Raw genomic sequence first — 16029 nt, forward strand, 5'->3', positions numbered from 1 at the left:
ACAAATTGAACATTTCGACTGAGGATATGTTTATCTTATTACACGGTTCTGCAAATGAGTATATTACTTAAAAGCATCTGGTGAAACTATGTTTTGATTTAGGTACTTTACGATGCCCTGAGAAAACTGCTCAAATTTGACAATTTTTATACCCTCAGCATTTATGCTAACGAGGATATATACACTTTCATAAGGGCAAAATGTGCCTCATCGAAATAATGGTTTAAGACCCCAAGTATGTTTGGACGAAATGTGTTTCAGACAATTTGGAGTTGATTTAGCAATGTCCGTCCGTCTGTCTGTCTGGCTGGTGCGCACGATAACTCTCGCACGGATGAACCGATTAGGTTCAAATTTTGGCTTTCGTAATATTTTGTCCAAACTTAGTTTAAGTTCGAAGATGAGCTATATCGGTCCACTCCTTCCGGTACCTCCCCCACAAAAGTTCGAAAATGTTCGGAAAATTTGTACGTACGATAACTCTTGAGGGAAGTAACCGATTCGGTCCATAATTTGCAACTCGTGAAATGTCTACCAGACTTAGATGAGGTTCCAATATGGACTCAATCGGCCCCCCTCCTTCGGGTACCTCCCACACAAAATTTCGGATAAGTTCAGTTTAGGGCCTGCTCTCGAATCGCTTTGATTTTTGTTTAAGCAACTTGTATTCACTGCCCCCCATACGACGGTACAAGTTTCATCAGGGGCAAGTCCATACTTCCTGAGAAAATAGCCTGAAAGTTGCACAAAACCCCTATGACACCTTGTGTGGTGCTTGGAGCGCAAGATAACTCTCGAACGGATCTGTCGATTCGGTCCAAAAGTTGGCCTTCGTAATATTTTATCAAAACATAGTTTAAATTCGAAGATGGGCTATATCGGTCCACTCCTTCAGGTACCTCCCCCACAAAACTTCAAAAATGTTCGGAAAAAATTTGCGCCCGATTACTCTTGAAGGGAGTGACCAATGTAATCCATACTTTGCACATCCAAATATATCTACCAGATATAGATCAGGTTCGAATATGGACTATGTTTGTCTACTTCTTCTGGTACGTTCACTTTAAGACCTGCTCTCGAATCACTTTGATTTTTGTTGAAGCGATTTGCATTCGCTACCTCCATTACGACGGTAAAAGGGGCAAGTCCATATTTCTTGCGAAAACGGCCCGAAAGGTGAAAAAAACCCCATATGTGGCGGTTGGAGAACACGATAACTCTCGAACTGTTCAACCGATTTGGTGCAACATTTGGTCTTCGTCATATCGACACCTCCAAATAATAGTATGCTAAGTCTAAAAGTGAGTTTTGCAGGAGAAGCTCTCAAAGTGTGGAAAATTTTTTGAACTTCAGAACTATGCTAAGTCAATATTTGTTTATAACTTCTGTTCAGCTTGACACCTCCAAATAATAATTTGCTAATTCTGAACAGTGAGTTTTGCAGGACAAGCTCTAAAAGTTTGGAAATTTCTTTGACCTTCAGTACTATGCTAAGTAAATATTTGTTTATAACTTCTGTTCGGATTGTCCGATTATTACCAAAATTTGACAGAATTTAAGTTAAAGGACGCTAAATATAAAAATGTAAAGAACTTGAAAACATGCTAAGTCGACTTAGCATACTATTGCTTGGAGGCGTCGATATTATATCCTAACTTAATTCATGGGCAATACCGGTCAACAACTTTCGATACTTCTCCCCAATATTTAAAAATATCACTAAAATGCTAGGACGATATCACTTGAATGGGGCAACCAATTTGGTCCAAACTTTGGATCTCCTAATATTTTATCAAAATTTAGTTTAACATCTAAAATGGCCCATATCGGTCCTCCCTAAGGGTACCTGCCCTACAAAAGTTCAACATTTGTGTCTTAGGACAGTTAATTCCTAATCCACATTTTCGGCAAGTTCAAATGTGCAAAAAGGGCCACAAAATTCTGAAGAGACCTTAAATACGTTCGATCTGTCCAGAGGTAAAAATTTCGCTTCACATTGGCTGAGGGTATATATCTGTCGGCAAAGCCGACTGACACTTCTTTACTTGTTTTATTTATTATTTACGGAGGGTATAATTAAATTTGTCATTCCGTCTGTAACACATCGAATTATTCGTCGGAGACCCTATTAAGTATATATATTCTTAATCAGGATATTTGGTATTGGAAATGGGTTATATCGGTCCCCGTTTCGATATAGTCCACATAGAACGGTACCTCCGTATTTTTGGCATTTTTAAAGTTTTAGTCTCATTTTACCACCAAAATTGCTGAAATTTAGTATTTAGTCTTCGTTGGGGTTACAAAACTTCCCGTATGAAGTTTATCGGTATAGGTCCACGTTTTCATATAGCTTCCATATAGCACCCATAAAATGGTCTTTCATATAGCACCCATAGAATGGTACTCCGATTTTCAGCATTTTTAAGGTTGTAGCCCCAATATCCATACGAAATGTTTGGAATTTAGTCTTCGTTGGGGGAATAAACCTTTCCACTTGAAATTTATCGGTGTAGATATACGTCTTTATATAGCCCCAATAGAACGGTACCTCCCGATTTTCGGTATTTTGAAGTTTGTAGCCTCAATATCCCAATGAAATGGTTGAAATTTTGTGTTTAGTTAAATATTTAAATTTCTGCCTGAAACTTATAGGAAAGGTCCACGTCTTCATATAGCATCCATAGAACGGTACCTACCGATTTTCGGCCAAAATGGTTGAAATTTGGTATTTAGTCCTCGTTGGGGGAATAAAGCTGTCCACCTGAAATATGTCGGTATGGGTCCACATCTTCATATAGCCTCCACAGAACGGTACCTCCCGATTTCTGGTATTTTGGAGGTTGTGGCTTCAATATCCCAACGAAATATCTGAAATTTTGTGTTTAGTCTTCGTTGGTGGTATAAAAATTTCCACAAAAATTTGTGGGTATAGGTCTTTATATAGCCCCCATAGAACCGCACTCAGAGTGGGTAGAAAACCTCCACATAGAAAATTGTCAGTATAAAGTGATTACCATCAGTTAAAATATTATTCTCCTCCAAGGAATTAGACCTAATCTAGATGAAGAGCTTAGTAGTTACTAATTGTTCATATTTACTTCAGTACAGTTCGTGCTGGAGAGTATAAAAATTTCGGCCGGGCCGAACATAACACCGCACATTATTAACTTGCAAACGAATGGAGATGTGTTTCTGAAATTTTGCAAAAACTCAGTATGTGGGTAATAATGGACTAAATATGAACAACATTGGCTAATATTTTGGTATAGCCCCGATATAACGGTACCTCCTGATATTCGGAATTTAGAGGTTTTATGCCACCCTTTCTTTCCAAATTATTTGCAATTTGGTACTTAAAGTTTCTAGTGGTCACTAAATTTTCCACCAAAAATTGTGGATATCACCGTGCAACATTTTTAAGGTGGTCTTGTGCAAACAATTCGAACTGAGGATTTTTTGAAAGCACAGACCCAAACGACAAGAAACCCTAGTTGGGTTTTGTTGTGCCAGATCCAGCTCGGATTTTATGGCACCATCTAAATATGGTTAAATATTGAGTTTTTAAAGAAATTCGAGGCTATATCTCTGAAACCAATGCGAATCTTCTTCTGACCGCTGATGCAAATTTGTAGATAAGGACTAAAATAAAATATTTGGAGAAATAATGAACTCGAAAAACTACATTTATTGCCTCAAATTTCAAAATATGTGCAAAAATTTTAAAATTTTTAATACATTTCGCACCGTATCTCCAAAACCATTAATTTATTTCTTTTGGCAAAATATTCGCTGGAATGTAATACACTACTCTTCAGAACATGTCATTGTTGTAAAATGTCTCTATCCCGTTGTTTTCAGTACATTTTTCAACGACGATTTAATAAAAGTGTCAATAATGTAGTGAAACCCGAAATGCGAGAATAAAATGTTGGTGTGAACTGTGTTTGAAATACGTGTTGAAAAAGATATGATGCAAAATACCGCTGAAACAACATGAAGTAAGCATTTTAGAGTTTCAGAATGTTTTAAAGAATTGTTGAGAACTTTATTTGGAAGATTTTTGAAAAAGGTTACTTGGTTCAACCCCCAATAGTTTAGCCGATACTGACCATAATTTCAGCAATTATGTAAAATTTTCTATATTTTATAGATTTTGATGCCCTAAATTGAGTTTTTCTTATGTGGGTTTTTCAAAAGATATGTTCTACTAGTTTAGGGTTACAATATTGCTAAAGACAGCAAGGCCAAATTCCTATTCGTTTCTGAGGTAAAGGCCTGATAAATGCAAAAAAGTGTAGATTTAGCCCGGTTTAGATGAAGCCATAAAATCCGAACTGGATCTGACAGGACAAAACCCTACTAGGGTTTTTGTAGTCTAAATATGTACTTTCAAGAAATGCATACTAGAAGTTGTTTGCATTTTCAGTGTTGCATAGTGTATAGGTTCACGTTTGGTTATAGGCCCCTTTTTAACTACCTCCCGATTTTCCGTATTTTTCGAGGATTTAGTTATTTTAGGTGTAATTTGGTATTTGGATTTCCCAGTGGACACATACATATATTCTCTACCAAAAATTATGGACATACGTCTATGTTTTGATAGTGTCCTCATATAACGGTACCTCCCAATATTTGGTATTTTGTCCACATTTTCAGACCAAATGAGCTGCATTTTGGCATTGGAGATTTTTGTTGGTTATACATCTTCTCCACCAAAATTTGTGAACATAGGTCAACGTTTTGATATAGCCCCCATATTACTGTACCGGCCGATTTTTGGTATTTTGAAAATTTAAGCTACATTTTCCATGCATTTATCAGCAAGAGTTGCAGATAGTTGCAGCCAAAGTTGATTATTCAGAACCCAGCAAAATTTGAAGGAAGGGGTTCCATGCGATGACGTGATTTCATGGCATCTTGTGCATTGGTTTAAACGAAGTCGTGAAAGATCCTATCTTTTCATAAGCATTTGAACCAATGCAAAGGAACTCGTGAAAGATCCGATCTTTTCATCAGCATTTGAACCAATGCAAAGGAACTCGTGAAAGATCCGATCTTTTCATCAGCATTTGAACCCATTCCATCGATCCAATAGAGATAAATTTAGAGTTTTTATTTATACACATTTTCCTAAATATATAAGTTTAATTATTTACAATAGGCTTCATGTTGTCGGAGACTCGAAATCACAACCAATGTTGTTAAAATTCTCGTCGTAATAATAATGTCATTACAAAGGGTTGGTGAAAATGACATGCCAAAGCATTGGGGGAAATGACATGACAAAGCATTGGTGAAAATGACATGTCAAAGCATTGTTGTAAATGATCTTTCACGACTTCGTTTGAGCCAATGCAAAAGATGACATGAAATCACGTCATCACATGGAACCCCTTCCTTCAAATTTTGCTGGGGACTATTTACCTCCATTACCTTCATTTAATGTTGTTATTAACTAAAAATAAACTTTGTCTAGTTTTATTAAGAATTTATTTAACAATTAAACAAATATGAAGTTATATATTTTGCAACAATTTTCTTGAAATCTGGTGCATCAAAGATTCCTGCTTTGTATAGTGAATAGCTGCGAGAATTTTTACAACAACAACAAAGTAAAAACAAAATGTTAGTCAGCAGAGTATCTGTAATTCATACAATGGAAAACATTTCACAATTTTATAGTTTAATTTTAAAAATTTCGCGCCGCTAAATCAATGATTTCGACCTGTGTGCGCCGTTCTTCCGTGTTTATACAATCCATTTGCAAACGCTTTGGGATAAAAGTTATGTCTCTGAAACTTCGAATCTTACAGTCGACTTAAACACGTGTTGCCAATGGGAATAAACTTTGATATCATACAAAATACAAATTTTGATCCATTTAATGCCTTTTGTAAAAAATATTTGTTGTTTGAAATAATAAATAACCTACAGAATGAATGTCAGTGGTTAAATGGTTTAGGTACAATTGGAGTTGTGCCAAAGTGAATCAGAAAATGTTCTTAATTTACCATAACTAATTGCTTCTCCACTGTCCACTGCAGCATTTCGTGTGTGGAAAATCGATTAACAACCTAAAGTCATAACCCGAATATAACTGGGTAAATATGTAAACACACATGATAATTGTTCTGTTCCAGAACCTACAAGAAGCTACTATTTTTAACTACGATAAAATTTTTCCTTTATGTTATCGGAAAAAATAGTAAAAATTAGTAGATTCTTGCAGTACTGGAACAGACCAAATGTGTGATCTGCATACAAACAATTTGGTCTACATATGTATGTTACACGTGCAAACTATTTAATAGCGCATAATTTATAATTATTCTCTACACATAGAACACAAAATTTCAATGAACTTGCACACGCACAGACACTCATCCGAAAAAATAATGAATTTCTTATATACACATATAATGATATAATAACATTTAAAATTTATAAGTCCATATTCATAACTTGTCTGAATAATGGACTATACCTTATCATGGTAAAAAAATGCAAAAAATCATTGTTTTCATAAATGTTTTTCACACCCTATTTTTTATATTTTGTTTTGAATTCGCATATGGGAATGAAATTACTTCACAAATTACAAAAATAACTTTGAAATTTTATTTTCGTGCAATATTTATGAATTCACGTTTTATATTTCGATATTGGTGCTAAACGTGTGCGTGCGTACGTGTGCCTTTGTTTATACAGTATTGAGAATTATTGTAGCCTAATTTCAAAGGCGTGTAAATTGGACCATGTTGCTGAAAAACATATTATATACACTTTTATTGAAGAAATTTTAAAGCTGGTGTAAAAGTAGGTGGGGTAATTAGTTACAGATATTGGGGATATTTGTCTTTTTTTAAATGGTTTGACATTATTACTGTCTGTGTACTCGATAATTTGTAATAATTATTACAAATGTTTCGAATTTTGACGGTTGTATAAAGGAAAAGTTGCTGAAAAAAGTGTTTCAGCAACATTTAGTAAGTACGAAGACACACCTATTATTAATTCGAGATAATATTTGAGATAATTGGTGTGTCTTTTTACTTACTAAATGTTGCTGAAACAATTTTTTTAGCAAACTTTTTCTTTATACAACTGTCAAAATCTGCAACATTAGTAATAATTATTACAAATTATCGAGTACGCTGACACACTTAATCTAATTACAGATGCAACCCAATTATAATGACCACAAAACTTATACCATTTTCCTTCTCATCTCTATTCATGTGCTCCTAATTTTTAGCTGTTTTGAGTGTTTAAGATGGGAAATTTGTTGTGTAAATGCAATCATTTAAGATTTTTAAATATTCAATATCAAATCTTATATGAGAAATTCTAAGCAAAATGAGATGAAAATTTAACAGACTACCCTACGGACGAGTTAGAAATGTTGGACAACGTAATTGTACAATAAAGTACACATTTTTCACAATACACAATTTTCACAAAGGTCTTCTATATTTTCCAAGGTTTATTTACGACGAATGTAGCAAAAATCGTTTGGATAGAGCACACGACATCTCCTTAATCCTGTTTAATCAAGTATAAAAGCATCAGTCGGCTTTGCCGACAGAGATATATCCTCTGCATTTATTTTGTATATCTTTTTGATGATTTTGGGATTCAGTCATTTCAGTTGGTCACCGTATAATTTAGAGCTTTTGGTTTATTATATCGGTAAACATGGACTTACCCACGAAAAACACAATATAGCTGTAAACAGGTCCACAAGCAGTACCTTCGGTAAAAATTTCCAAAGATCCTCGAACAGATCTTAAACTGTACTCAAACACAAATGTTGAATTTTGGTGAGAGAGGTACAAAAGGTGTGTACCGATATCTTCTGAGAAAGTATGGGCTTGATCCTAAAAACCATGTAGCGTCCTAATAGGGGCCTTGATGACAACCTGTTGCAAAAAAACAAAAACGATTTGAGAAGAGGTCTTTAACTGCTATTTTCTGTCATTTTGTGTGGGAGGTACTCGAAGGAGGGGACCGATATAGTACATATCCGAACCTAAGAGTTATCGTGCGCACCATTTTAGCAAAAAGTTTTGAACTTTGAACTTGGAACTTATCTAAGTTTGGATAAAATATTACGAAGGCCAAATTGTGGTCCGAATCGGTTGATCCGTTGGAGAGTTATCATGCGCTTCAACCACTGAACATGATTCCGTAGAGCTTTATAAAGCTTTCGACCCATTTTATGGCGAATACAAGGTGTTGTAGAAAACAAAGCGATTTGAGAGCAGGCCTTGAACTGCACTTTACTGACATTTTGTATGGGAGGTCCCGGAAGGAGTGGACCGATATGGCCCATATTCGAGCTTAAACTAAGTTTGGATAAAATATTACGAAGGCCAAATTGTGGTCCGAATCGGTTGATCCGTTGGAGAGTTATCATGCGCTTCAGCCACTGAACATGATTCCGTAGAGCTTTATAAAGCTTTCGACCCATTTTATGGCGAATACAAGGTGTTGTAAAAAACAAAGCGATTTGAGAGCAGGCCTTGAACTGCACTTTACTGACATTTTGTATGGGAGGTCCCGGAAGGAGTGGACCGATATGGCCCATATTCGAGCATAAACTAAGTTTGGACAAAATATTACGAAGGTCAAATTGCAGTCAGAATCGGTTGATCCGTTGGAGAGTTATCATGCGCTTTTGCCACTGAACATGATTGAACTGCACTTTACTGAAATTTTGTATGGGAGGTCCCGGAAGGAGTGGGCCGATATGGCCCATATTCGAACTTTAACTAAGTTTGGACAAAATATTACGAAGGGCAAATTTTGGACCGGATCGGTTGATCCGTTCGAGAGTTACCCTCTGTTCCAGCCAGCCATACAGACAGACGGACATGGTTAAATAGACTCCAAATTTTCTGAAACGGATTTTGTCTTAACATACTTGGGGTCTTAACTAATTCAAATGAAAGGTGCTTACACCTGGGAAGTTTTTGTGGATTCTTAACTTACAATATTCATAGATAAGAAAAATCAAAAAACAAAAAACAAATTCCCGGAGGGATTTTCAAATAAATCGCGGTCAAGGTTCAAATATTAATGCTGTTTTAGGTTTTCACGCTTACGCTTGGAAACCGGCAAGTGTATCGGAATACGATAGAGAAAATGTGGTAGCAGTGAAGATTCTCTACAAGATAGACCTTAATGGTATTTTCGTAGGTTTTACCATTTTTGAGATGTAGAAGTTCAAATTGGGACAATGTACTGACTGTATAGCCTCCTTCTAAATTAATGTCATGCAGGGTGCACCTTAACTAACTTTCAATGAAAACCACTTACCAAGCGGCAAGTCGTATCGAAATGGGACTTGCCGTTTCTAAGCAAAATCCTGAAAACCTAAAAAAAACTTAAAACTGAGAAATTTTACCATTGACCATTGAACATTGCTATTTCAGAATCCGCAAAAACTCCCCTTAATTGAAGGTTAGTTAAGATGCTCCCTGCATTGTTTAATAAGGAGGCGATACAGTCAGTACCTTGTCACAATTTGAACTTCTATATCTCAAAAACGGTAAAACCTAAGAAAATACCATCATCGGTATTGTAGAGAATTTTTACTGCTACAACATTTTCTTTAGTGTCATTTCGATAGGACTTGCGGTTTCCAAGCAAAATCGTGAAAAGCTATAAAACCCTAAAAAATGGGAACTTTTACCGCGATATATTTGAAAATCCCTCTGGCGATTTTTTTTTGGTTTTTGATTTTTCTCATCTATGATCATTGTAGCTTCAGAATCCGCAAAAACTTCCCAGGTGTAAGCACCTTTCATTTAAAGTTAGTTAATGCGCACCGTGACCCTCGTTAGCTTTAAATAACCCCAGTAGCCTTCTGGTTACAACACAAATGTAGATGTAGTCAAATTCCTAGATAGAGCCAGATTTATCATACCCAGCAAACCAAATATTGGATGTCCAAAACATCTGAACAAATTCGGAAGCAAAATCGTGCAGACGCCTAGATACAAAATTTGAGTCCAATCGGATAAGAAATGAAAAACATGCAAAAATCCGATGTCTAATAAGTAAAATGGCGGGGAAGTAACCCCATAGGATCAAACTACAAAAATTAATATTTTTGCTTTATTATCGTATTGAGAATTGATTGTCACATGTAAGAACCATTTTCAGGTTACAGCCCAGCAAAATGTTCGATGCCAATGATGCCATTCAATCATGGGTGCAAGTGATCTGGCATGTCATCTTTTTAGCATCTTCATCGATGAATTTTATATGAGCGTGGACCCCAAAAGATGCTGTTCAATTTTGGATCCAAAGCATGCCATTTACACCAATGCTTTGACATGTCATTTTCACCAATGCTTTGGTATGTCTTTTCACCAATGCTTTGGCATGTCATTTTCACCAACCTATGCAATGACATTATCATTACGACGAGAGTTTAACAACGTTGGTTGTGATTTCGAGTCTCCGACATCATCAAGCCTATTGTAAATAATTAATCTTATATATTTAGAAAAATGTGTATAAATAACGAGTAAAAAAGTATCAGTCGGCTTTGCCGACAGAGATATACCCTCAGCTTGTATATATTAAAACAATTTTTTTCCCAAAAAACGTATGTATTTAGGGGGGGGTTTTAAACATTTTGGGAATTTGAACCGACAAAAATGTTCATTAGGAGTAGAGATCAAAAGTTTTGCGGAGGAGATACTTAAATAAATATATCTACATTGACCATTATGGTGCCATAGGGGGTTTTTACACCCTTCGGATGGAGTGGACAAATATAGTCCATATTTGAACCTGATCTATATCTAGTAGATATATTAGGATGTGTAAAGTATGGACCAATTCGGCCACTCCCTTCAAGAGTTACCGTATGAACAAATTTTCCGAACATTTTTGAACTTTTGTGGGGTGGATCGATATGGCTTATCTTCAAACTTAAACTATGTTTGGACAAAATATTACTAAGGCCAAATTTTGGACCGAATCGGCTGATCCGTTATAGATTTATCTAGCGCTCCAACCACGTCACACGGTGTCATAGGGGTTTTTCGCAACTTTCAAGCTATTTTCTCAGGAAGTATGGACTTGCAGTGAATACAAGTTGCTAAAACAAAAATCAGAGCGATTCGAGAGATGGCCCTAAACTGAACTTTTCCGAAATTTTGTGTGGGAGGTACCCAAAGGAGTGGGCCGATTGAGTCTATATTGAAACATTATCTTATCCTGGAACACATTTCACGATGGGCAAAGTATGGACCAAATCGGTTACTCCCTTCAAGGGTTATCGTGCGCACAAATTTTCCGAACATTTTCGAACTTTTGTGGGGGAGGTACCGGAAGGAGTGGACCGGTATAGCCCATATTCGAACTTAAACTAAGTTTGGGAAAAATATTACGAAAGCCAAAATTTGATCCGAATCGTCTCGTCCGTTCGAGAGTTATCGTGCGCTCCAGCCAGCCAGACAGACAGACGGACGGACATTGCTCAATAGACTCCAAATTGTCTAAAACACATTTCGTCCAAACATACTTGGGGTCTAAAACAATTATTTCGATGAGGCACATTTTGCCCGTATGAAAGTGTATATACCCTCGTTAGCGTAAATGCTGAGGGTATAAAAATACAAAATTCATCTCTATTGGATTGATGGAATGGGTTCAAATTCTGATGAAAAGATCGGATCTTTCACGACTTCTTTACATGGGTTCAAATGTTGATGGAAAGATCGGATCTTTCATGACTTCCTTTGCATGGGTTCAAATGCTAATGGAAAGATCGGATCTTTCACGACTTCGTTTGAACCAATGTAAAAGATGCCATGAAATCACGTCACCGCATGGAACCCCTTCCTTCAAATTTTGCTGGGAGTCTATAATGTCATTAAATGAAAAGTAAGCTGGAGGTCACATGGGGAAGGTACCCCATAATGCATGTAAATAAGAATTATTGTATATCAGACTCAATATAAGTGTGAAAAATATCAACTTTGGTTAAGGTAAATCATATAGCAATCTTTGAAGTCGTGAAAAATCAAGTGGTTAGGCTCTGGCTAAGCAACAAAGGATCAAAATATCTCATTTGGTGTTTCCGATTCAACACTGTATTATGTTTTACAACCGTCTTATAGGGAAAAGTATCGCAAAGGAACATGCATTTCGGAGATGGCACGTCAGATCCCGTATTAAAAAAGGATACAATTCAAAATGTCCTTAAATGGTGAGGATCAACGGTCCCTCAGCCATAAAAAACTAAAAACATTCAAGTCTCAATAAGCCGAAGAATTCGGCTTTGCCATTTTTTAACTTTTATAATTAGATCGCTTTAGGATAGAGATAGGGTACATGGACGATAATAAAACCTAAACAGCATCAATGTGCGAAAAAATCCGAAAAAGTCCGTAAGAGAAACGAAAGGTTGCAGACAAAATCTGTTGATAAATTTAAAATCCTCAATGAATAACTAGGTTTGACAATGAACCCAAAGAAATTGAATTGTAAAGAATAAAGTCCATAAATGTTGTCATCAAAACTCAATACGATGCGCCAATAACGCGGACCCAGGTCTTAGTTTAGAATAAATTTTATATTTTTTTAAAAATAAGGCACAAAAAAGTCCGTATACATCAAATTTACTCAAATCTGATTGGTTGATTTGAATGTGCACTCAATTTTTGTTTGTTTTTGGTTCAGCATACTCTCGGATGCACTTTAAATTTTAAAAGGAACACAAAGTTAAAAATAGAATATATCTGACACTTATTCTTAAAGCAAACTTGTAAGAATAAAAAATTGGTTACCTGTTGGATACCGACCAATATTTAACTACCGAAAGGATGTAATAACGGGCCTGATTGTTGTTATTCCTCGAAATGCTTATTAGTTTGAATGTGTTGTCTTAAGTGTTTATGAGATGAGTTACAGAAACGGGTAAACATAAATTATTATCATAACAAAACTTTGTAGAAAAATAAACATCTGGTATTGAGCTTCGTGAGGTACAGAATAACTCATATGCGTCACTATATATTACTTGTTGTTGTTGTTTTTGTCCATCTAAATTTGGCATGTAAAACAATCATAATTACTCTCCTTATAGCTTTGTTCTGTAGTTTCGAATGTAGTAATTTTGTTTTATGTTTTTGACGTCAACCAGCAATGATGCTGAATTTATTTATTTTTGTTTGCAATGGAAACAAATGGAAATGGAACATACATACATTATTACAAACATACGTTATTTACGATTAATGCTTGGTTGGGAATTTTATGATAAACCACATAGAATTACATACTAATGTGATTCAAATTGAATTTGAAAATGTTCATGATGTGAACAAACGTTTCTTGCCAGAACCCCCCATAATCAGAAAACATTTTGTGCAAAATGCAAAATTTTGTCAGAATTGAACCATAACTACGACCTCTAGCGTGATTGTGGTTACACTACACACAATTAAAACTGTGCGATCCAGGCATATACTATGCTGTAACTCTGTTATCTGACCACGTACAACAACATTATTACACTATGCAACACTGAAAATGCCAACAACTTCTAGTATGCATTTTTTGAAAGTACATATTTACAGCCTGTTCATGTATGTCGACCGAAAGGTTTCTTGTGCTTTGGAAGTGGAAAAAAATCATTTTCTGTTCATGTAAACACCTTCGAAACGAAAATCAATGCGACCGACAAGCCCTACGAAATAACACGTAAACGTACACTTTTCCATTAAATTTGGGTTTATGTATTTCGAAAGGACTGTCTCTTATAGAAAGAGAATGTCAAAATCACTCACTTGCTTTGTAGCTGCCGAGTAGAACGTAAACTCGCGAATAACATCGAAAATCTTAAAACAAATTTATGTAACACATTCTTGAAACAAAATAAAAATTTTACAGATACGATTCAATGGCGCTTTCATTCATTATTTTGAAGAAATCAATTAAATAAAATAATTCAAAATACCGACACATTTTATTTTTCAAACAAAACAAATCACACATATTCCAATGTTTGTATGTATATGTGGATTTTGTTTTCATTTCTCATTTGGCTCTCATTTATGGAACATAGTTGTACCAATGTACATTCAAATTAGTAGTATTTCGCATAGGATACGTAACGGCAGTCGCACGATAGTTTGCGAAATACATGAACGCATTTTTAGACGGAAGCGAGCGACTGCTTTCCTTTCGTACAGGTTTCCGTGGGACATACATGAACAGGCAGTTAGACTACAAAAACCCTAGTAGGGTTTTGTCCTGTCAGATCCAGTTCGGATTTTATGGCCTCACCTAATCCGGGCTAAATCTATACTTTTTTGCAATATTGTAGCCCTAAACTAGCAGAACTTATCTTTTGAAAAAAACACATAAGAAAAACTCCATCTAGGGCATCAAATTCTATAAAATATAGAAAATTTTACATAATTGCTGAAATTCTGGTCAGTATCGGCTAAACTATTGGGAGTTGAACCAAGTAACCTTTTGCAAAAATCTTCCAAATAAAGTTCACAACAATTCTTTAGGCCATTCTGAAACTCTAAAATGCTTACTTCATGTTGTTTCAGCGGTATTTTGCATCATATCTTTTACAACACGTATTTCAAACACAGTTCACGCCAACCGTTTATTCTCGTATTTCGGATTTCACTACATTATTGACATTTTTATTAAATCGTCGTTGAAAAATGTACTGAAAACAACGGCATAGAGGCATTTTACAACAATGACGTGTTCTGAAGAGTTGTGTATTACATTCCTGGGAAAAGAAAATATTGAGAAAATATTAACGGTTTTGGAGATACGGTGCAAAATGTATAAAAATTGTGGAATTTTTGCATATATTTTGAAATTTTAGGTAATAAATGTAGTTTTTCGAGTTCATTATTTCTCCAAATATTTTATTCTTGTCCATATCTACATATCTGCTTCAGAGGTCAGAAGAAGGTTCGCATTGGTTTCAGAGATATAGCCCCGAATTTGTTTAAAAACTCAATATTTAACCATATTTAGATGGGACCATAAAATCCGAGCTGGATCTGACACAACAAAACCCAACTAGGGCTTCTTGTCGTTTGGGTCTGTGCTTTCAAAAAATCCTCAGTTCGAATTGTTTGCACAAGATCACCTTAAAAATGTTGCACATTGTTATCATGTTCCACTGCAAGCGCCGATCGGAGTACTATTGAACCATGGTGGTTTTGTATGAGTTCATAAAATCAATTTTTGTTTAGAAATCGATAGATGTAAAGAATGGATGGTAAAACAAAATTCCGAACCATTCTTTTGCAGAATATTTAAAAATTAAGCTTTCCTCATGTTAGAGGAGTTCGGAGTGGTATGAAACTCCATCTATCAAAGTTTCTCTGCCATAAACTGTTTGCACTTTTATAATTTTATTTCAAGTTTTACTTTGGGTAACTGTTACAATATTTATTTTGTAAAATTATATTCATACAGTTTAAAGTTCTGTTAAAATGAGTTCTCCTTGTATATATATTTATTGTTTCTGCCACAATATAATCTTCCGCATATTACTGCATCCGAAAATGTATAACTAGTATGTTATCGTGAACAAATAGTCTGCTTTTGTCCGACACATAAAAAGAACAAAAAAACAAAAAACTTTTAATAGTAAAGTTAAAAATAAACGAACATTTTCCAACACAATCCAATTGACTATAAAAGTTGCATTTTATGATGGCGTTAAATGTGCGATGTGCGTAGCATCCTTGACATTTCATAGACAATGTTTTGTAATGTTTTTTTGTACAGGAAGATGTTAATGCTAAATGCCAAGTTAAAGTGAAGAAGTTTAGAGAAATTCGTCTAGCATATTAAACGTACTATTCTATTTTAAATGTTGCATGCATATAAAGTTAACTAACTCAAGTTACTCTCCTTTCAATGTATATTGCAGATATCATGTCATTGGAGTTAATTTTGCAGAAAATGATGGTAAGTTGAAATGTTTATATGTACTTTAATATGTATGTATGTATGTATTAGGAA

Source organism: Musca autumnalis, unplaced genomic scaffold (assembly GCF_047663935.1).
Source record: "Musca autumnalis isolate F117 unplaced genomic scaffold, ASM4766393v1 scaffold_1, whole genome shotgun sequence".
In the NCBI taxonomy this organism is placed as follows: Eukaryota; Metazoa; Arthropoda; class Insecta; order Diptera; family Muscidae; genus Musca; species Musca autumnalis.